This window comes from Chaetodon auriga, chromosome 8, assembly GCF_051107435.1.
Source record: "Chaetodon auriga isolate fChaAug3 chromosome 8, fChaAug3.hap1, whole genome shotgun sequence".
NCBI lineage: Eukaryota > Metazoa > Chordata > Actinopteri > Chaetodontiformes > Chaetodontidae > Chaetodon > Chaetodon auriga.
In genome coordinates this window covers 26,204,843-26,228,155 of record NC_135081.1, presented here as the reverse complement: position 1 = coordinate 26,228,155, position 23,313 = coordinate 26,204,843, and the positions used below count along the sequence as shown (strand labels likewise).

At 46.1% G+C, this 23,313-nt stretch overlaps 1 protein-coding gene across 3 annotated transcripts in view; it reads left to right on the top strand.

Annotated features, from left to right (window-relative positions):
* Nucleotides 1-490: 490 nt before the first annotated feature.
* sema6cb (semaphorin 6Cb) overlaps nucleotides 491-23,313 on the top strand; it is a 142,546-nt gene continuing 119,723 nt past the window's right edge. For all 3 annotated transcript variants that reach the window (XM_076736563.1, XM_076736562.1, XM_076736561.1), the window contains exons 1-2: nucleotides 491-748; nucleotides 17,170-17,252. The gene's annotated coding sequence lies outside the window, so the exon portion shown is untranslated. The remainder of the gene's footprint in view (nucleotides 749-17,169; nucleotides 17,253-23,313) is intronic.

The following is a 23,313-nucleotide window of genomic DNA, read 5'->3' as shown; positions in this document are numbered from 1 at the left end:
AATTAGATAACAATAAGGGTACAATAAGATAAAAAAAAAAAAAGCAACCTTCATTAGAAAGATTAAGGAGCAATAATTGAAAATATGAATAGCCAGATTTATAAATTATTTGTATAAATTACTTTAAGGTAGGGTTTTTTGTAACTCCATGTACTGAGTACTGAACTGAAAGTGAAAAAATCTGAAATATTAGTATACAAGTAAATGATACCACACACTTACTGATATGGTAATACAATATAATTTGCAGTAGAATAATGTGGTTAATGTACTTTAAGTAGCTCCTCCAAGAAAGTCAACGTATGTGTGTTTAAATCCCCTGTTCTGCGCTCTGATTGGCTGGCTACAGGTACACGCGCCCTGATATTCTGGCATTCAACATCTGGGAGAAAAGTGAGCCGAACGGGGCGGGGCGCAACGCAAAAACCCAACAATTAACCAATCGAAAATGACATGATCCGAACATCGCTCCATGATTGGACGAAACGCCAGTCACACTCCCGCGCGGGGGCGTGGCTTGAGCGGCTGCCGAAGTGTTGTGATTTCAGTCTAGCTCCAGTCTGTCACAGTAGTGAGGGGCGCCTTTTCGCTGCTCTGGCGCTCTGGGATTACTAACCGTTTGACGAAGAAAACTAGCTTAAACTAACAACTCTGCCTTCTTCACCGCTTCGTGTGTGCTACGGTGTCCGCTCTGAGAGACCACGGCGGTTATTTTTTCACACTGGACCCACGAAGGAAACAAAAAAAGGTAAGAAGCGGCTCGCTTGCTAGTTGAGGACTTTAACGATGCTGCTGCAGCTGCGCTTACTTTGCTCATTAGGAGTCTGATGCTCCAAGTTTGCCACGGCGGAGAGGTTATTTCACCGTGTGAAGGCCGTTCAGACCTCCCCGTTAATTTAAATCCGTTAAAAACAACATTTTAATAAGCCTGAACTATTCCTTCACTCTGCCCAAGTTGCGTTTGCGGTCCGGAGAAGCCGCTTGTTTTGCTTCTCCTCGGCTGAACGTGAACGTTACACTGATTTAGCAAGCTGCTGCTGCTGCTGTCCTCCGCGCTGCGCCCGGGTTTGGACACGAATTCGCATGTTTTTATGTGCTTTGTGTAATTCTAAACCTCAGACCTACAGCACTCAAATCATGTTTCCGCTCTCCGTTGACTTGCTGCAAGAGTCCTCCGCAACTTATCGCGCATTAGCGGCTGATAACGCGTCTGTTTGAGTGGCGTCTCACCCTGAGACGCTAATTGAATTTGGATAGCCTGGTTTATTTTCCAACGGAAACAGGCCACATCTACTCAGCCAAGACCTGTTTGTGCGAAGAAAAGCAATTCTCTCACTGGCAGATGACATGAAATCAAATTGATCCCGTGAGTGCCTGGAGGAGAAAACAGCATTTGCGTGCGCGTTGGACGTAAAGGACGCACTGGCCCCTTCACTTGGCGTGGATTTTACCTGCTAAATAATGCTTACTTCTTCCGCAGTTTGGTGTTGATGCCAAACTCGGAGGGAAAACGATGAGCTCATTGTTCTAACAGGTTTCTGCCTTTGCACGCAGGCTCCCAGCAGCAGCAGCAGCCGATGCACAAAGAGATTAGAAACCTGTGTTTTTCTCCCATAAGGCCCCCAGGAGCCGCCGGTGGTTATTTATGTTGGAATAGGTGCTCGGAGCTGCTCTTGAGCCATCCTCTGCTGAAGTGGGACCATGATTTGTCTCAGCCTGTTGTGCATTAGCCCTCTCATCGCCCCTCAGTGGGTGTTCAGTTTCAGTTGAGGCTAAGAACATTTCAACAATAAATAAATCTCCTCTATGCACAAACAGAGACGGGCTGCACTACTTTTTCGATCTTGGCCCGTTGCAAGGCGATACCGTGCATGACTCCGAGGCGTGTTAGACCTTTTTACTCTCCTCTCATCAGTCCCTAACCTTGCAAAAGTTTTGCAGGCATTTTAAAAATGAACGCTCAGCTTTAGGCTTGCGTTGTGTCGATCGAACAGCAGCTCTGGGCTCGTTCAGAATGTGCTTCTTGTCTCGGCTGTTGTGGAGAAAACATCATGCACTCCTTGTTCCAGTCAGATGTCTAAGTGGAGGCTGTGTGGTCGGGTCTTGTGATTTCTCCCTGCCTTTCCCCCGTCCCTGCACGTCTCAGCTGCTGCAGTGATCTCACAGCGCGGGGAGGCCGCTGATGGCTTGCGGTTTCCTACCGCAGTTGTACAGTGACTTAGCACTCTGCGCTGCTCAGAGGACATCGCAATGTGGTTTCAGGTTATTTTATTTGACATGTCACCGGTCTGCTGACAAGGAGAGGTGCTGCTGCCCTGCAGGAGAGATGCTCCCGTGTCTGAGACTGATGCTCACCACCGTGTCTGCCTGCACTCCTACTTACACTATATATAGTGCATACAAATCTATATTCAGCCCCCGTTTGTGGCGGTCTCCCACGCTCACAAACAATCAACTCCTCTCTGTTGTTTTTACACAGCACCATTAGGAAAGTCACATTCTGCTGACGGGTGAGTTACAGTCCTAAATGTGAGCGAGTGCAAAGTACCAGCAGAGCATTCATTTCCTCGTCACCGCTGAAAATTGCTCGCTCTTCGTCCAGCTCTCATTTCCAGGCCCTGATAGGCCCGTCGCTCAGTTAGCATGGTTAATGGTGCATTTAGCCCAGTTTGTAATTTTATTTCCGATTTCCATTTCGGCACTTGCTTTTAGTGTGAAATGACAAGAGGCCTCGACGGAGGGGCCCCCGCGTGTGCAGATGGCATCTTCCTAATGGGTCCTCAGGGTAATGATGGTTGAAATAGGCTCCTAACCAGGGGCTGAGGACTGTGGCCCTTGGGGGACATTCAGCAGGCCTATTTCCATTTACATCATTGAGATAAAGTGCTCAATATCAGAACATAGCTGCATATAACAGTCACGCACACACTCATGTGCACACAGTTTTTCCGCAGTTTGGAGATGGAAAAAACTGGATTTCAGCGGGAAACATGAAGACGCGACACATGAGATCCTCAGGCCAACTTCAAGTGGCTGGATTGCAACACTCACGGTCATTTCCCCCCATTTCAGGCTCAGCAGAACTTGAGAGCATTGGGTAATATTTTTTGGGCCATTGTTGTGGCACCTCGACAGCAGCGATTTGTCTGAAGTGTCTCAGACCTCGAGCACATGGCGGCGTCGTGCGACTGCCGACGTCTGAAGAACGGCCGGTGCAGCGCCGTGCTTCAGGAAGCAACAGTTAATCTCAGCCCCTCATCCGCGACATATGGGACTTTGTTTGGCCCTGCACCTGAGAGAGGCACCGGTCCGCGGCACCTCATATTTCATTTTGATAATGGCTGGTTACCCGTGGCAACTGGGCAGCCAATAAGAACCCGGTTTTCTTGAGGTGGATCGTGAAAAAAGGCGAAGCGGGCGGGTTATGAGGATGTGAGCTCCAAGACCGCGTCCCTCCCCTCCGCCCCCAGCCTTCCCCGCCTGGTTGTGTTGTGTCCAGTGAAGGGTGTGGGACCCCTGGGGAGTGAATTATTACCTGTCAGCCCCGCAGGCTCCTTGTCATCCATAATCCAGGGCTGACACAGCACAGGCCGGTCCAGGCTATCTGCTGAGACCACCGGGCCTTGGCCTCCAGGCCTGGCCCCGTTTGGCCACAGCTAGCAAGAAATCACATTAACATGTAGCGCCAAGCGTTACAAATGCACAGGTTAAGAGCAGCAGGCAGACTCGGCCCTCGCTCGGCTGAAGTGGGTCCTCCATCACTGTCCTGACTGGATGTTTTTTTTTTTTTTTTTTTTTTTTTTCTCAAAAGTCTTCAGTTGTTCTTCCAGCTGAGCAGAAATAACTTCTTTAATGTGCTCGGAAGAAAAGTTTTCCCTTGTATTTTTGCTGATTCGGTGCACAGTTTCTCCGAGGTAAATTTGCCTAAATTGCATTTAAAGTTAATTTACAGATTGCCCGTGGCACAGACATAAAGTTATACTGCCAATTTACTTACATCTGTTCCCCTATTATTGTTGCAGCCTTCTGGAGGTAAAGGTGAATACAGTGGATGTTTTCAGTGCCGACAACCTTTTCTCCCATTAGTCCAATCATCGGCTATTACGCTTGAACCGTTGGCAGGCTTTGAATTACTTCTGATCCCAAAAACAGGCGTGCAGCGGCTTCCCTCCTGTGGTCCCCGTGTGGTTAGCGCAGGCCTGGAAATTATAGCCGAGCTGATGAGTGTGTAAATTTTGGGAGGAAAAGCTTTGAGTTCAGTGAAAGGCTAGAGGGAAGGAGAGGGAGAAGAAGAAAAAGATGGCGGGAGGCGGCAGACCACAAACTGGACAAGTGACAGGCCTCGGCCCGTCCGTCCAGACTGGCTGTCTTCCTGTGGTTTTGTCGAGCCGCTCTTCAGAAACGTTAACCCCTTGTCGAACACGGGCCTGGGCTCCGCTCGCCAACCCGCCTCGGCCACAAGCGGCGCAGCAGGAACGCCGCATGGCTGCCCGGTTACGCTTGGTGAAGCGCAGTGGATGGAGTCCAGCAATTAGAGGGAGAAATATAACCTGTAGCTCTCAGTGTCAGCAAATTGCCTCAGATTTATATTTTTTGGCCGGAGAGGGTCTTGTGTCTCATGAAAGAAGCTTTGTTGGAAACCTCAGTCGCTGCATGTTTTCAGGACTTTCGCTCCTTTGTTTCATGTCTGTGTGAAGCCATGTTTCTGCTCGTAATACTTGTAGATTCATGCTTCTCGTCTCCGTCACTCCTGTATTAGTTGCCCTTTAGATGATGAAGAAGAGGGTAGCTGCTCGCTCTGTAGCATCATAGGCGCACGCACACACACACACACACACACACACACACACACTCGTTGGCTGCGCATGCTACCCACAGGGCGGCTTGGAAGCTGCATGCACAACAAAAAGGATCTCTTGAAAGGGAAGAATATGAATCATCCAAAAACGAATCCTTGTCATTTTTTCATGCATATTTCATGCGAGGAAGTAGCTAATGCGGCTTCATATGTGCACGGATTTTCACCGTTTTAAAGGATTATTAGCTGATGACTAAGCGCAAAGATCCTCCAAAACTCCCATTCAGCTGCGTCACCCACAATCCCCACAATCCTGTTTATTTTAAAAACCTTAGCGCTCAGTAGCATAATATTAACTCCTAAAAGATTAAGATAATACAGACATCACAGCACTTTCCCTCTCGCCACCCCCCCCTCGAAATCCACTTCGATTGTCCTCGCGCCTGTGTTTAATGGGAGGAAGCCACTGAAATAAGGATGAGTGTCCCTGTAAATAGCGCCTGGCCATACGTACCGGCTATTGATTGTTGAACTCTGAGTTGGGTGGGCTGGGGCGGGGGGCGAAAGTACATTGGTTTGTTGCTCCAAATGATCTCTTAATCATTTCATAATGAGGGCAGGCCTCCCGCATCATTGATTAGCCAGCCAGGCTGAAAGTGGAGCAAATCACCCCCCTGACTTCCCCGTCTCCTGTCCTGCTCGCTGGCAGGAATGAGAAGCTACTGCGAAAGTTTGTGTTTTCAGCAGGAAATCTAAAAATATTGAATAATCTCCAGAGATTTTGCTGAATCTTTAACTGAAATAAAACAAGAATTTACTGAAACTGATTGCAAAGCTTAGCATCAGACGTGTGTACGCTCGATAAATTGATTTTAGTTAATTAATTTTACCCAACTTGTCCTGAGTCGTTATCCGGACAGAGATAACGACTTGTATTGAAGATACTGCAGCTGGGGGGGGGGGGGTGTCGGTAAGTGCAGATGAGGATGCAGGAAAAAGCCATGAATGATGCTAACAGGATGAAGCTAAATGTGTAAACTAATCTTAGCTTTGGGAGCGAACGCGTCCAGCCCTAATCGCTGTGTCGAGGTCACGCTGTGTTCAGCCGACGGCTCTGTGGGCGCCTCGTGTTCGTGTATGTCGACAGGTATAAGACCAGCATGCACCTGGGCGGGTCTGCTTCTCCACTCGGAGCAGAAGAGGCAGCCATGATTTCTTTGTTTGCTCGCTCGTCCTTGATAAATGAAAAGCTGAGGGGACGGCAGACGCCTCACCTGAGCGCAGCTGTAAGGTGCATCAGTCGCAATTTGATTTCAAGCTTGTTTGATTTCAATTATGAGGAATGACCGCCGTCAGCTCGTCGTTTGCAGTGTTGCAAATCAACACTTTGGCATCAGTGTGATTAAGTACTTTGATTTGTTTTCTATTATCTTTTTGTTCATCTTGCTCTTATCTATAAAATGCACGCTGTGCACGCTCATCACAGTACACATCGGTACATATTGCCCACCTCTGCTGCAGCAGTGTTTGCTGATGTGGGTGCTTCGTTTCCTCGAGATTGGCTCTCAATCAAGTGGTGTGGGCGGCGCCGTCACGTCCTTTTCTTTGGATTTTCAATTTGTGAAGTTTTCCTTTCGGTTAGTGGAGTTATTTCCTTCGCCTGCTCAGCCATGGTGGCTATCACAGCTCGTACTAACAGCCCAGTTACTCTCCCGTTTCCTCCAAACAAACGGCTGTTGTTGCTGCAGGAAATGTAACCATCCATCTTTGTGCCAGAGGTTATTTCCCAGGAGGGACCGACCAGACGTCCTCTCACCACCTCGCTCTGACGTGGTGAACGGGAGCGTCTCATCGCCCCAAAAAACATCACGTATCAATAAAACAGCAAGAGGTGGAATGTAACTAAGTACATTTACACAAGTACTGCTCAATTTTGAGGTAGTAGTGCTAGTACTCCACAATATTTTGGAGGCAAATATTGTACTTTTTGCTCCTTTGCAGATTCAGATTATTATTGATTAACCATAATCATTATAGTCCAGCAATATAATAAATGTTATTCTAAAATGGAACTTTACTTTTGGGACTTTCAGTGATATTTTGTGCGAATGTTTTGCTCAAGAAAGAGTTTGAATGCAGGACTTACTTACTTGTAAGTCTGAGAGTATTTTTACACTGTGGTATCGCTGCTTTGAAAGTAAAAGATCTGAGTACTCTGAAGGCAACACATATCCTGCCTTCGGTGACACGCTGGAATCTCACAAGTGATGGAGTGATGAAACTGGGAGAAAATAAGTGAGCCAGACATGATGGAGAAGCAGGTTGGCTTGATTTAAGTTGGCTGTTGACGCCTGAGAATTCGCCGTCAGCCGTGTCTATTTTGGCTCGATTCTGTTTTTAGGCTGTTCGTTAGTCTGTTGTTTAAGCGCAGGCGGCGGCTTGGACGAACTTCTCTGCCAGACTGTTTTAATTTAGGTTCGATTCAGGAGTCAGCTGCACGCCTAAGCTCCCGCTTTGTGCAGTTTTAAGATAAGAAAACTTTTTTTATGTCGTTTTAATGCAGGTAATCTTGTGAGGGCTGTCTGTAGAGACTGAAGGTGGTGTGAACGTGACGCCGAACGACGAGTTTGGACGAGTCGGAGCTGCGGGTCGTGATTGTTTTCATTATTAATTGATATGTCAGCACTTTTTGATCGATTGTTTGTCTGTGAAACCGACAGATGACAGATTTCTAGAGCTAAGTGCAGTCTGATAATTACATTTCGACTGACGTGAAGATGAAACAATCAGGTGATTTCATCGAGCAGTCAATCTACAGGAATTAATAGCCTCTTAGATCGAGCGATTAGTCCAGTGATTGACGGATTAATCACTAGCTGCAGCCCCGTCTTGACCTCTGCCATGTACAGTTTACAGTGAAAGTGTAAAAACAAAGTTTGGCAGTGGTATTTGATTCTGATTTTCATTTGACAGACGCTCTGCTCTGAACACGTCGTCCTGCACAGACGTGTTGACGTTGGAAACACATCCTCGTCTGTGACGCCACAGAGCAGATTTACACAACACGAGGTGATGCAAAGCACTGTGGGTGAAGAGTTTTTGGCACAGACTGAAAATCTGATCAGACTTTTTTTGGTGTCTTTTTTTTAAAAATCCTCACACAGCAATTGTCTGGCTTGTCACATCTTGGCTAAAGCAATTAGGCTGACTGCAGGAGGGAGGGGGTCCGCTGCTTGGATACTATAGAAGTAATTCTGAGTTATGATCATGTCTCATTGTTGCTTATTGCAGTTTTTCGAAATGAGAATTTTTATGGTCCTGAAACGTGAAATGAAGCAGGAAATTAAAAACCTAAGATAAGCCCTTTTTTTTTTTCCTGTCCTCTTCATCCAAAGTTGCTGCCTTCACGCAGCGATGCCCCATCGTAGCCCATCCCCGCTCCGCACGCGCTCAGAGGTGACAGGTGTGCACATATTTAATTCATTTAAGCGTTCAGAGAAGGTAAGCGACCTTTTTCAGGGCTCTCCTCTCTTGAGCGTGATGGGACATGCGTGCCTTCAGCGGGGGGCCGAGCTGCATCTAATTTACAAACTCTCTAAAAATAGCAGGAGCGTTTGACCTCGTTCCTTGAAGAGCCGGCCGACGCTTTGAACGGACGGCGAGAAGTTAAACTCCACCGATTTCGGGTGAAAGGTTCACTGACGGTTTATGAAGCTCAGATTGGATTCCCAGCTCTCCTCCTCCCCCCTCGGGCTCTTGATCCGACTCCCTGCGCCCGCGCCCTCCCTGTGCTCTGCAGATAGGAATTGTCGTCGATTTTCCACAAACCCCGATCTGCATACCTTTGTGCTTAAATCTGGAAGGTGTTAAATATAGAACATGCAGCGCTTTTAAGATTTAACCTGAATCGCTGCGTCTGTGTGTGGAAAGTGCTTTGGTGGATGCTGGCTGTTTAAAATCTATACTTTAAGGCTCACACTATTATTTGTATATATTTTAGTGGTCACCATATGTGCAGTGAGCGTTTGGCTTGGACACGGTGGAAGATAAGTCGGCTCGCCTACACTTAGCTTGGTCATTTTCCACCGTTTCTCAGAACTCCGGGCTTGTTTCCATCGAATCGAGGCTATTTTTAAACCGGCCTTTGGGGGGAGAGCGCGGGGGTTTATCGGGGGGTTTCAGTTAGTGTCATATGAATCCAAACCGGGCAGCGGTCCAGGGTGAGTAAAACACACCTCCTCCTCCCCTACAGCGCCCTGAACTCTTCTCATTGAGACAGATAGAGAGAGCTTATTAACCATGTGTTGACTCTGCTGCAGCTGTGTGTGTGAGAGAAAATATAATTGGCTCTTCACAGACGCATCATGAGCCCGTCTTGAAGGGTTCAGCGTTGATATATATATATATCGGATATTTAAAATGTTTTCCTTTTTTAACTGAAATGTACGCACGGCACAAACTGAACTGTTTTGCTGTGTTTATTGACTAATTTCCACGTTATTTTTTTGATTAATCTGTCAAAAAATGGTGAAAAATAGTTGTAAAAATCAGAGAGAAGCATCAAATCTTCACAGAATAACAAATGACTAATGACTTATTTCATGTCCATGGATGAATCTATTGCTAGTTAATTGTTTGAGTGCTGAAGATAACATATGTAAAAAACCTCGAGGGCGATGATGCATGTTGTAAACAAACTGTTACCTCAGCCTGCCAGTTGTCGCACATCTGTTGTTTTTAGAAATGAATGAATACGTCCTTTTCTGGTGATGGATATGGATGGTTACGCTCTGTCAGCGTGGTCAGACAGAAAGCAGATGGAAACGATGATGCATGTTTGAGCATACAGGCCCGTCTCTGTGTGCGACGGTACAGATTTCCATATGTGATTATCAGTACTGGCAGTTCTGCAGCATGCTCCTGCAGTATGTTGAGCGTCTTCTGCAGATGAAAAGGGTCAAGTTGTTGGAGTCGAGTCAAAGTGTGATCCTCAGAGTAATCGCTGATGGTAAATTCAGCCATAATTGTGCAGCGCTGTCTGTGTATGTGTGTGCGCCCGCGGTGATGTGGATGACTGCTTCAGGCTGGAAAACATTTTCATTAATTTACTGTGAGGTTGTTAACTTATTTCCGCCAAAAGAGAGACACAAACACAACAAAACACCTCCCACTCAGTCACAAGAGCCACTTCCCCGGTCCAGCGAACGCATCCTCATCTGCTGTTTGATCTCTCTTCATTATGTTCCTGCGTTTCCTCCCGGCCTCCGTCGTCTCTCCCTGAGGGACGGCTTCTGGTGACTGGCGGCATGAAAACCAGCTCGGGGTAAACAAAGCGCCCACCGCCAAACCACGCCGCTGCTTTAATGTCACAACTCGATGACAGGCGGCTGGGTGAAAGGAATGAGAGGGCATCACACACACTTTCACTCTCAGGGCATGTCTGAGGCCGACAGTAGCCCTCCAGCCAAACACAGGCAGTCAGCACCGGTGCAGGCCTGCTGCTACAGGCGCCAAAAGCCCAGTGTGAAGGCCAATGGACACAAAGACACTGCACAGCTGTTTGTGCTCCTTTAAGGCAGGATTTTACAACTGTGCAAAGACAACAGCCATAATTTCTTCACGCATCATGAGGCTTGCAAGGTAAAATAAGCAAAATGCACCTTTTATGGACCCCTGCGTGTGTTTGCTTTAGCAGTGTTGTGGTAGAAGCAGTAGCTTCCACTGTGCATTGTCATTCCATTCATAAAAATATAACTACGCCTGTTACCGTCTTCCATTGGTTGCCCCGTCCTGCTGCATGGACAATCCCTCCTCCCTCCTGCAGTGTTGCAGCCTGGCTCAGTGTGTCAGATCCCCCTCAGAGTAAGGCAGCAGCAGCCCGAGTCCAGCTGGTCTGTGGTGCATGTAAATATTAAGTAGTGAGTTATACGTGGCCTTCACAGTGTTGGCAGGTGATGCGGCAAAAGTTTTGCAAGGACCAACTTTTTTGTGCTTTGTGACGCATCAATTCAGTCCAGCTAGGTTCACGAACCCGTTCATGTGTGGCTCAAATCTTTGTAAAAAGAGGTTTAAGAGTCCAGCACCAAGTCAAACTGTCACTTCCTTTAACATGTCACTCGTTAAAGTTAAGATATCTGCTTCACTGGAATGACAGAGAGCAGTAAAATGCAGTGAAAAAACAAAGCTGTGGTCACTAATAAACTTGATTTCCATTTGTTATCAATGAACGGTCACTCTTTGACGGCCTTTATGGATCTAAGCCTCGACATCAAGCTCGGATATGTAGAAGTAATTATGAATAACCTGTAAATTTCACATTATCAGATGAAATCCTGACCGACCTTGATTTTCCAATTTCCGAATCCGTACTTACGGAATAATCCGTCTCAAAAATATGAGAAAAAAAAGTTTCGTGCAAGAGATGCAGAATTATATTTAATCAAATCTCTTGTGCGAGTCTCATTGACAGTCTAATGGAAATCATGAGTCATTTAACAAGCACCGGCACCCCCGCCATGATCTGGCGCGCTTCCCGCGGCGTCCTCCACTTCAGTGTTTGCTGCTCGCCGCTCGAAGCCCCTCTCATGTGGAAGCTCAGCGCGTAGGAAAGAGCGAGACGGACGGCTCTGTGTCCAACATGTGCAGGAGACACAGGTCAGCTCCTGCGTCGAGGCGGTCCATTCACCAGGAAGGTCTTTTTAATTAGGCTGTGTTCTTTTAATTAACCAGCCAGCATAACGTCTGTGTCCATTTGTCACCCCTGCTTCGCTCAGGCGGCGCCGGGTGAATATACCCTCTTTTGTCTCCTCGCCGTTCCAGAGGTCCCCGCTTCCTATTATACTTCCTCATTGACTGAAATGTATTTTTTCATCTCCTCTTTTAGATTAGCATGATAATACCCCGCGGAGGGGAGGGAAAGCGGTGAAGAGCTATTGCGGGACTGCTCATCAGATTCACTGTGTGCAAGACCGTGGTTATTATCGCACTGAATGCACCATCAGTTAAACTAACAGCCTGAATTCCGACATTTATCTCCAATATCATAGACCGACTGTCAATTGCATAGGGAGCACAATGGCAAATTATGGGTTATGTCTTGCTCCTTGGAGTCTGGATCTTTCCCCAGTGTAATTATGCTATGCTAATTCTGCCCCCCCCATGCACCTCCCGTGACAGAAACAAGGCTTCCCAACTGTTCGGATGTCACAGACTTGGGTGATGTGAAATATGAGTGAATAAATGTGTTGGTTTGCGCGCCGGCGGCTCCCACCAAACCGGAGGGCCTCCTCCGTTTCTCCCCTCAGCTCTGGGGCGTTTGGGGGGTGGGGGAGGAGAGGAGGGCTCAGCTGGAGCTTGTTGCTGTGTTTCCAGAGACGGGGTCGGATGCAGGTCAGGCCACCTTGAACTCCTCAGCTGGATTTATTGTGTCAGAGGTGGACGGGGGCAGGCCGCGCTCCTCCCCTCCTCCTCCTCAACACGAGGAGTTTGTTAGCATCGGACATGGAGCAGACACTGGCAGCACAGACAAATCCCCGTCACGCTCTCTGAGGAGAACCCTGCTGGGGTCAGAGGTCATGTGTTAAGGGGGGCGTCCCCTTGGCATGACCTGAATACTGATTGATTTTCTCGAGCGGGCGTCAAGGGAGGGGGCCCTGCCCGGTGATGGCAGGGAGGGGGTCAAGCCACTTAGCCCTACCCCATGTGGGGACGTGTAGGAGGGAATGACGGTCCGAGTCACAGCATGCCCGACTCCTCTGCTCGACTGGATGCCTCAGAGGGGGGGTGTTTTCACTTTCCCTGAAACGAGACCCTGGACCACATGTTTTCCTTTAATGGACAGCTGAGTGGAGGAAGGGGGGGGGGGGGGGGGTCTGTTTACCAGATGATCACTGGCTGCACTCCCCAGTTTCTATGCAAGATTTATTAGCTGTTGTTGAAAATGCTCGTCCGCGGTGGCCACTGACGGTTCTGTCAGTCATCATCGTGCTCTCCAGGTGACGAACAGGCCAAAGGGAAATTCACCTTTTTTCTAGTCTGCATGTTAACTAAGTTAACAGTGACCATGCTGAAAATAAGCCTGACAGGGCAAAAATTATAATAATAATAAAAACTGTTTGTTTACAGCCGTGTTTTTTGTTTGTTTTTACCTTTTTTCTTTTTTTTTTTTTTGATAGTGCAGCTGAAGAGGGACAGGAAACCTTTTTGATCGTCTGTTTCTTGCCCTGTCTGACTTTATTACAGCGTTTGTTGCTGTCTTGCTAGATCGTATTACTTTGTTGAATACAGTAGGATTGTATCGGATAGATATGACAGAGAAGACTATGAAAAAGGCTCAGAGCAGTGATAAAACGGAATTTTCCATTAAAGTCCAGAAATAAGACAACTGAAAAAGAGACAGTAAAACAATAGCAGACTGAAAAACACAAAAAGCCAAATTATAGAAATCCGAGGTGATTTAAAAATATAGAATTTCAATAAAATGGGTTTAAAAAAAGCAGATAAAAGACAATATGCAGCAAGTCACTGCTTTTAACCTTGACAGTAATATTTATTGCTACGTCCTCCCATAAAACTGTATGCAGCATTGAACTGAAGCTTTCTGGGTCATTGTTTTGCTTTCGGACAATAAGCTTCTACCTTTTAACAGGTGTTTTTCCCCCAGTAGTGCTCAGAGGTTTGACTTTTTTCAGAAATGCTGACATGATATTTGAGCAGCAGTCTAGGGCTTTAGTCTAATTTTGATGAATTTCCAGAGGACAACTGTAATTATGAATAGAAAGTTCCTCCTTGTGCAGTATCTGCAATGGCATGATGCCATTTAAATGTCTCCCGTCTCCTCAAGTGAAATAGAAAAAGGTCACAAATAAGTCTGAAACCGAGAAGTCATCATCACACTCAAACGGGCGCTTTCCCTTTCAGGGTGACGGTGATATTTGAAGCCGACTCGTTTCTGCTTGAAGAAGCACCAAACTTCACAGGAACATCGTGTCCTCTCGCTAAGCCCCTGAATAAAGAGATTTAAGAATCTGATATTAAATGGAGCTCTGATCCAGGCTGACTTGCATTAAATCCATATAATAGCCAAACTTGCATGTGTTTGGTTGATCAAGCTGTTGATTTCAGCCTTTAAGCTTTAAAATCTTACTTTCCAGCACTCCATCTATTTTAGGCCGTACCCCTGCAGCATTCAGTATCGCTTGTTGTCAAGCCAACAAAGAAGCCTGAGACTGGTTTGGTTTTTCTCCTTGGCTACAGATTGATATAAGTCACGGGTGTCCATTAAACTGATTGAACAAAGAAGAAAAAGTAATCATTTAAAAAAAGCTCTTTCGGTTCCTGTATCTCAAGCGAGCAGCAGGGAAGTAGTCTCGCGTTGCCAGACCTACCGCCACACTTCGCTTTGACGCCGGGCCAGTGCTGGAGAAAGGTCTGGCTGGTGGAGGAGAAAAAACACTCTGATTGCTTATGTTAATGTCGAGGGAGCTTGTTTTGGTGGAACATTAGCATGTGAGAAGTTGAACCCCGGCATTAAAATGGCCAAATCCCTGCAAAAGAACCAAACAGACCTGCTTTATTGTACGATCCGAATCTCGACGTTTTCAGCGTGTAGGTTGCTATCTTGAAGCTTTCCGTTGTTTTACAAAGCAATAAATGGTAACAAGTCACACAGATGGTGGAAGGGAAGGACTGAAATAGTCGGCCAATGGGAGGCTTATGCCAACAGCTTTACTTCCTGTGAGTCAGACAGAAAACAGAGCCATCGCGACATGGTAATTTTCTCGTGGTCACAGGACGGATTCTTTAAACAATGCTCGCTAGGAAAGAAGAAGAAGTAATTAAAAGTTTTTGTCAAGTGGCTGACTGGTTTATTGTCATGGTCTTGAGCTTTGGATGATCCCAAGAAGCTTCTGGTGCAGATCCTCAGACCGGATCAGGCTCCCTGGAGTTTTGATCTGGGCTGATAAGCGACAAAATCTTGCTTCCTGCGGTGGGCTCAGTTGATGCTGTCAGGGTAGTATTAACAGGGTGGGGAGGTTTGCATGAGAGTGCATGGGATTTTTTTTTTTTTTTTCCTTAAAGGATGTCTCTCCCTCCAGCCCACTATTTTCCATGTAAATCCCACCCAGCTGGTACTTTTTAGTATATTGAAATCAGCAGGCATCAACAAGTGCTTCTCCACACAGGCCTCATCACTCCTCCCCTGCATTCCTCTAAACACATGTTGCCTATTCTTGCATTGTTAATGGGAGCTGACATAACCAGAGAGGAGGTGGTATCGTCTCCTATTCCTCCGTCTTGTATCCATTTACCGAATCAATAGTCATTCCACAAGTGTGAGGTTTGAAGAGTCACTGCCTCCATAAACAATTCTGCAGGTGACGTAGTCGAAGAGCTCGAGAGCCCAAGCAAGAAAACAAGCGAAGCAAACATCCGGGGCAGCGGTTCAGAGGCCAAGCGCTGGTTTGATTACGCTCTCAGTTGTGGTTCCAAGCTGCAGATTAGCAGTCGTTGCGTTGAAGGATCGTGTTTATGCATGTTGTCAGGAGTGGAGTTCGAGCCCGGGCTGGTCAGGGAATCATTTCTCCATTTTCATGCTCTTCACAGAAACTCAGCACTGTTAAATAAAAACCTCCTGTCAGTAATTTCTTTGGTCGAGACTTGTTGTGCTGTTTGTGCATAATTCAAAATGTAGCTTGTGTTGTTTGGCACCTCTGATGGGAGTTTAGATTTTCTGTGTTGGCACCAGTCACCAAACAATGGTGCTGACTTGCAGGGTTGGCCAGTCGTTCCTGTTTCCTGCCCTCTACCTGCTAAATTACGAGCAGATAATGATGGAAGCCATGTTGGCATGACTCTAGCAGATGGCCAGCTGATTTACTGAAATGCTTCTTGGTTGTGCTGTAAAGCACAAACACACTCTGCTAAATTAATCAAGATGCATTTAGGGGCAATTTGTGGTCTGGGAACTTTAAGTGCCCCAGAGATAGTCTGGAACCTTTGAGCCTGCGCTGCTATTTGTTTTCCACAAGCCCTTATCTGACTTTTTGATGTTTTGTGCTTTTCCCAGGCAGTACTTTTAGTTCTGTCAGTCCCTGCAAATGGTGAGCGCAGACCCATGTCCATCAACATTTCACTCTGTAGCCCTGCAACAGGAAAATAATGACCATATGCCCAATGGTATCACGCTACCCAGGATAGGCTGTTATTGATATACAACACAGCAGTCGTACTTTCCATCCTGGGCTTGTGGTCCTTCTGTCAAAACAAAGAGAACTCGAGAGCACGGAGGAGAAAACTAAGCGGGCGAGCTGGCTTTGCCGTAACCTTAACTGAACCATCATCAGCATGTGGCTGCCAGCTGGTGTGCTCGCTAATCCAGAGGATGCTGCCTCTGCAAGTCTTCCTGGGCTCCACTGCTTGAAATGTGCTCAGTTTGAGGTCAAAACCTCCATCATCACCGTTTGTCAGAATTAGTCGTTGTGCAGGTCAAGATCCAACTAGGTCATTGCATTTCAGAGCAAGCGAAGCTTCATAAATCATCATGGCCAAGCGCGGTCTCGTCAGGTTCAGGTGTGGAGAAGCTGCACAGAAAGTTGCAAACGCTGAGATTTTCCAGAACAGCGGTCAGGTTAATGAATTCCTGAAATTCCCCAAAAAGTCTGATTGCTCATTGTGATGTCTTTCACAATTTGAATTTGGCACAGAAACCCTGCTTTGATTGTGCATGAAATTGAACCCGTGATTGCTTTTTATGCTTAATGTTCAATTTAAAACTTATCAGCAGCGACTGTATGGAGCAGGAAATTAAATGCATTTACTATATGTTCAGGTCTCAGCTTGTTCAAAAGCACAGAGAAGTGCTTATCAAGCCCAGTGTGCTTGTCACTTACTCAGAAATCCACTTCTTTGTCACATCAGTTTGCAGATGAAATGCTTTTTTGTGATATTGTGTGAAGCTTGGTTTAAGTTTGCGCTCTGGCAAGGTGAGGACATTTTCCTGGGAGCAGATTGCCGGAGCAGATTGCGAGCGGAGATGCCATCGTCAGATTTGGCTAGTTTGAGCTCTGAGATTTGTCAAAAGATTTTGTTCACTTATTGCAAAAGCAACCTGTTGTCATACAAACATCACCAGCCATGTCTCTTCCCCAGAGTTCAAAGCAAATTGTTTGGTGGTGACAGTGAATTGCATATCCAGTATTAAACGTGTGTAATAGTCTGTCATTGTTATTCATAGTTTGGGCTCTCTGAAGAAAGACGACGTGATTTCTCTGACTGCTCTTCGAGGCTGCGGTTGCGTCGCTGTCAGCTGTCCTGCATTATGTCACAGACAGACACAGATGTAATAGTGATCTCTTATTCTTCCTTCGCAGATACACTGACAGCTGCTGTCTTAACCCGCCCGTATCATCCCGCTGTACTCACCTGCTCGGTGGATCGCTGTTTGAAAGCTAAGGTACAGTACAAATGCTGTTTCTTCCTTAAGTGGATCCAGTGTGATTAAAAGTTGAAACAGACTCGGAGTCTCTGTTGACTGATCTTTACACGCAGTGTTTAGATTGAACTGGATGTAATGTGACAGAGTAAGGTCTCCTTAATTAATGGACACTCTGAGGAAATACTGCTGCTGAAGCGGCTTTTTAGATTGGATATCCTCCACTCATTTACTTATCTACTCATTTTAATCAAATGTCAGGAATTAGCTTTTTAAATATCTGAGACACTTTCATGAAGAGTTTTCCTCAAACCAAGGACAAACTTGTTGACAGCGTCGTGCTCACTGCTCGTTATGCAGTGTTATACTGTTGATTACCACTTTAAAGGCCCTGGAAGCAGATTTTCTGAAGCACTTTTCTACAAGATGAAATGGGATCTTGCACGGACTCACTGTTTTCTACCACAGTTGGATCAGCCGTGGTTACTGCATGTGAGACTTTTCTATACTTGTGTTTCTGTCTGAGCTCTTTTCTGTGGTTTGAAGCTGACGAGGCTCAATTTATGACAGCTGAAGAATCTGGTGACATTTCTGAGGTTGTCTTACGTTGTCAATCAAAACATATCAAGTTTTACTCACCTACCCGTCCAACAGAGAGCAGGCCAGTGCTGCAGGTTGAAGCCTTCTCTGCCTGGTCTCGGCCTTGCTATATTTTCGTGTTTTTTGGGGCCGTGTCCGCCATTTTCGTAGCTTCTTCTTGGACGTGTGCTTCTTGCGGTCTAGCACCTGACCACTACCTTTTTAGAAAGTCCCAGCCTCACCTGCGTGATGTTTTTGGCTCGAGGCTGCACACCAGAAACAAAGAACATACTGTGATATTGCCTTCCCCTACCTGTAGCTCAGCAGTCTTGTGTCTTTCTGTTTCTCAACATTAGAATCCCTCTGCCACGTCTTGTCTATGTGCTGCATGTTGCATGTCACACCTGTAGGGTGTCATGCTGCCCACATTGTAAAGTTCAAGACAAACTTGTGGTTTTAGGCTCCATAAATAAACTTTACCGCCGCCGACAGTGAGTGATCGGTGACGACTAATGACGCGTACACACCAGGTTGAGGTTTTCCAGCGCTGTGACCTCTGTTTTGAGTCTGTCAGGAAGTGGAAGCAGGAACAAATGCAGAAGTGCGATCAGAAACCTGTAGAATCACTGAGGGGCTATTGTGTCTGGCCGGCCATTTCCCCAGCGAGCTCGAATGCGGACAGTAGAGGACAGGGCCAAGGAGCGCCGATGACAGGACGCCTCATGGGATGGCTGGAAACAGATGGCTGGCCAGATGCAGGCCTGCTGTGACCTTGAAAGCATCTGAAGGTAAAACCAGCAAAAAAAATGTCTCAAACTAGTGACAGTACAGCAGAGCGACGGCGCCGGTGTTTTGTAATTTGCTTCTGTTGAGCTGCTCTGTTGTTAGACTTGTTAGTATGCCAGTGGATGTTGGCGTGTTGCATCAGTGTGATCACGCATGCGGTTGATTCTCTTTGCTTTGTACCTCATCAGAGAAGTTAACCATTTCAGACGTGTTCTAATTTGGTTTGTTTTGGCTCACACTGTTCAATTGCAAGTGAACCGCAGCTTGTAAACATGAGATTCATGGACTCACGAAGCTGTTATTAACTGGAGAAAGTTCTTTAAACCCTGCAAAGTTTGAGAATTTGTTGTTGAAGGGAGGTCAGATTATTCAGCTTCCTGTCTGTGCAACTTTACCTAAGCAGGGCGGGGCTCGTTTCCATTGACTATTTTAATTATCAATCAATCTGATGATCACATTCTAGAATAATCAGTTAATAAGCTGGTGTCCGAAAATGATTTGAATCTTGATTTGTGTTTATAAAATGACCAAAACAGTAATCAGTTAATAAAATTGTGAGAGATTATTTTTCTGTCAATCGACTTATTGATCAATTCACCATTTTTTTTTTCACTTTTCAGTGAACGTGAATGGCATGCGTTCAGTCTCACATCCTGAAATGATCTTCTGATCATTTCAGGATGTTTAAGCTCCCGCAGGTTCGCACCTCACTGTGTGTTTATTGATTTATTGGATAATGTGACATTGACGGCTCGCAGATGTGTTGCAGAGATATAAATTCCATCAGGTGATATCCTGAGTAAACATCACAAAATGAGTGGCGGATTATTGAAAGAAGTGCGACTGCTTTTTTTTTTTTTTTTTTAAGTTGGTGAAGTTTACACAGTCAGTGGCTGAACGGTAGCGATCTTCTGTCAATACTGGCAGAGATACATTCTTAATGCAGACTGAAGCAAACGCCACCGGCAGCCCGATATCGTGCAGACCTCTGGGGCTTTGAGCCCAGCAGAGGGAGAGGCATGATCAGAGCTGGGAACTGGATGGTGCAAGCGGGAGGGGGGCGGCTGTGAGAAATAAGAGGAGATGGAGGAGGGTAGAGGTGTCAGGCGTATAATTGGGGTGAGGAGATCTCTGGGGTGGATAGAGGGAAGCTTTATTAAGACCGCTCAAGTCTGATGTGCTTGCACGGCCGCCTAGCTCTTCCTCGCACACCCACGCCTATGGGCCAATCTTCCATTTCCACAAGAGACTCTGTAACAACAAAGGGATGAAGGGCAAAGTCCTCAAGCTCCTTTCAGTCACAGATAAGACAAAAGACCCCATTACTCGAAAAGCACTGATGGGGAGGCAGCAGTGTAGCAGTGTTTTTTAAAAATCAAGGCCTATTGTTCCTGTTCCTCACTGGTAAGCTAAGTTGCTATTACTTATTGATTGTGCTGTCGCATTGCATCCCGAGATGCTGTAGATTTTGTGACTGGGTTGCACTTCAATGAGACGCCCGCAGTTCGCTCAATAGTCTGCCCTAACTGGTGACTGCTTGATAACCTCCCTGAATTCACTCACTCTCTGTAAAAGGAGCCGCTCAGAAAGGCCTTTTCTCCGCGCCTGTTGGCTTCAAACAATACTTCCTTGCATTAATCATTCCACTGACACATTTAGACGCTTGACAATCACATTATCGCCTGCTTTTATAATGCGCATGGCGTGAATACGTACTGAGAACAGAACATTTATGAAATATTTACAGCCCAAAGTGTCAGCAAATATTGGAGCGCCGAGCGGATGAAAGAGGAATAATCGCTCTTGTTTTGGCTCACGAGGGAAAACAAACTTCCCAGGGTGACTTCCACCGTGACTGATCGTATCGAGTCTGATGGCGAGATTAGCAGCCTAACCGCTTATTTTCCCAACCGAAATGTTCCTTTGGAGGCAGCCAAGCTCCCGTATCGACGATTGAGACCTCTTTACACGCGTGCTTCCTCGACTTGGGAATCCCGAAAATGTCTCACAAAAGCAGATTTCGTGAGTGACACAACAGAGATCCTGGGTTGAAACAGGGGGAGGTTATGTGGAGAATTAGCCCCCCCCCCCCCCCCCCCCCAGTTCTCGGCTGTAAATTGGTTTCTTTGGAACTGAAGAAAAAGGGGCTGGAGGTCTGTTCTCTGCCTCCTCAGTAGCTTGTTAATCCCCCACAGCTCTGGCCGGAGGGAGAGCTGCTCGCACATACACGGCCCTTGTGGAAATGGCGCTACTCCTCCTCCAGCCCTCTTCCGTCCTCTTTCCACTCGGTCCTGCAGGGCTTGGCTAATCCTCTGCCTGGTCATGGTGGGGAGATTGCAGGCTTTTTCAAAGCCCTTTGCTGGCTGGACTTCAAAGTTACAGGGATACAGGGACCAGAGGAGGTGGGAGAAAATGAGGTCCACCGCAAGCAAAGACTGCGAGGGGTTCACCTCGGCTTTTTCTGGTGCCATTCCAGAGGTGATCTCAAGAGAAAGGCTTTGTTGATTAGAAAGACGGGTCTCTGGAGATCAGCTGGTGGTGATGTATGCAAAGCTTTTGGGTCTAGCTGGGAATTTGCTGTGTTCTGTCAGAAACTACACTGCATACACACACGTTACACAGCATGCTTATGCACAGACAAAAAACAAAGCTAAAAATAGCACGAAACACAAACCGAACGCATCGGAAGTGAAGCGCGGCTGAACTCTGAAGAACTTACACATCTCCATAGTTATTCTCCCTGTTTAACACTAACAGGTCTGCAGCCATGTCTTTTTTCTTTTTTTTTTTTTAACAAACTGCTGCCAAAATCCACAAGGCAAGGCGAGGTCGTTTACCACTGTCAGAAAAGTTCACTCACTCCCAGCATCACTCAGCTGGATGGCCAAGAGTTCACTGATACATCAGTCACGAATTCTTCTCTAATTTGAAGTGTCTCTGGCTGCTGATCCTCTTATATTTTCAGATAAGACTGAATAAGTCGGTGCGAGTTGATGCCAGATGAAGAAAATTCTCTGATATCAAATGTTTTTGTGCGTCGTCGACTGTGCCGGCAGCTCGTTTCGTGCCAAGTTTACAAAAGTGAGACAGGAGCTGAATTTGGATGGAAGGCTTTGGTTATTAACACAGACCTTGTGTTGTGAAATTCAAGTCTTTATTTCATGAGCTAAACTGCTGCAGCGTTGAAGCTTCCTCCTCCAAAGTCATCCCATCATGCACATCATTTCACCTCCGGTTTGGCTCGGACCTCGTGAGGATGTCATCGTATGTTCTGAATATTCGCCCATCAATCTTTAAGACTCCAGAACTTTTTCTTTCTTGCCATGTCGGCGTGCTTTTGGTGCCAATTTACATGTTGCTTATTAGCATTGGATTGATTCTTAATCTCTGGTTCACATTTACTCTTCAAATCTGTACATTTGCCTTTAAAGTGAGATATAAGAATACAAAGTTACCTTCATAGTTTAGATGTTCTCTTGTTAATTCACAATTCCATCATTATACAACTAGACAGGCCAGTAATCTTCATCTTTCTTTGTAAAAACATGCTGTGGTCAGTTTTCTATCAGATATCATGGAGGAAAATGTTCGTTTGATGGATTCCTCTGGTTCGTTGAGTTCGTACAAACAGAGACCTTGAAATGCCGTCGTGTCAAAACATTTGATTTGGAACAATAATGACGACTCTTAGAAACTTTTCATAATGTAAATAAATTTTCCGCTGCTTCTTTGCATTTTTTACCTGTACTTCTGCACTTATTTTAACTATGCAAGTGTTGAACAATAACACCTAAAATGTAATTTTCAGTACGACTAACCAAGTGTCTTGATCAGTTTAACACTCTAAAAAGTTCAGTCTCGACCACATTGAAGCAGGGTTTCACATTTCTTGGAGCTTTTGAACTTCTCGTCTCACTTGTTCAACAGTCTCATCTGCATGTGCAACACGGTAATTACTTTAAGTGAACTCCTGGGCTTTGGGATTATTCTTTATTCCCCTTCTTGATGTTCAGAGTGTGCAGTCGATATACGGTGACTCAGTCAGACCTTAGTGTGCGCACACACACACACATTCTAGCGTGTGAGTGTGAGATGTCAATAAGCTGTCGAAAGCTTCACCCTGGGGTAACCCTTCGTAAAGGTTAGTTAGCTTCAGCTCAAAAAGGAGGATTATGACATTAACTGTGGCTTCCTCAGTCGCAGCTGTTGTTGACTTTTATCTTATTCCATTCAACTTATGCTATTAGTGCCGCTTCCTTACGGTGGATTGTAGATGCTATCAGTTCGCTCAGGGTGCAGTCAGACCTGCGCTTTGTTAGTTTCCGTCTGAACCGTAGCAGAAAAGTTGGCTTTGTTGTGAGCGTTGACCAGCGGCTTGTAAACAAAAGTTTGCAAACCTGCCTGTGAGCGCGGGCTCACGAACGGGCTTTGATCCACTTTCTCCACTTCTGCTTTTTAAAGTGGAATTAGAGCTTCAGCTGCCGATGAGTTCCACCAATCTCCGGTTTAGTTTCTCAATTGATCGACTCATCGTTTGGTCTGAGAAACGTCAAAATGAGAAAAGGTTGCGTCACAGGCTCACAGTGCTGAAGCTGAACAGTAAAACCCAAAGGTGTTGAACTCGAGACGAGCAGCAAACCTTCACACTCTGCTCATTTGATAAATTATCAGCATCTGTCAGCTGACTGGAAGCTGCGTCGCCCATCAGTCCGTGTTG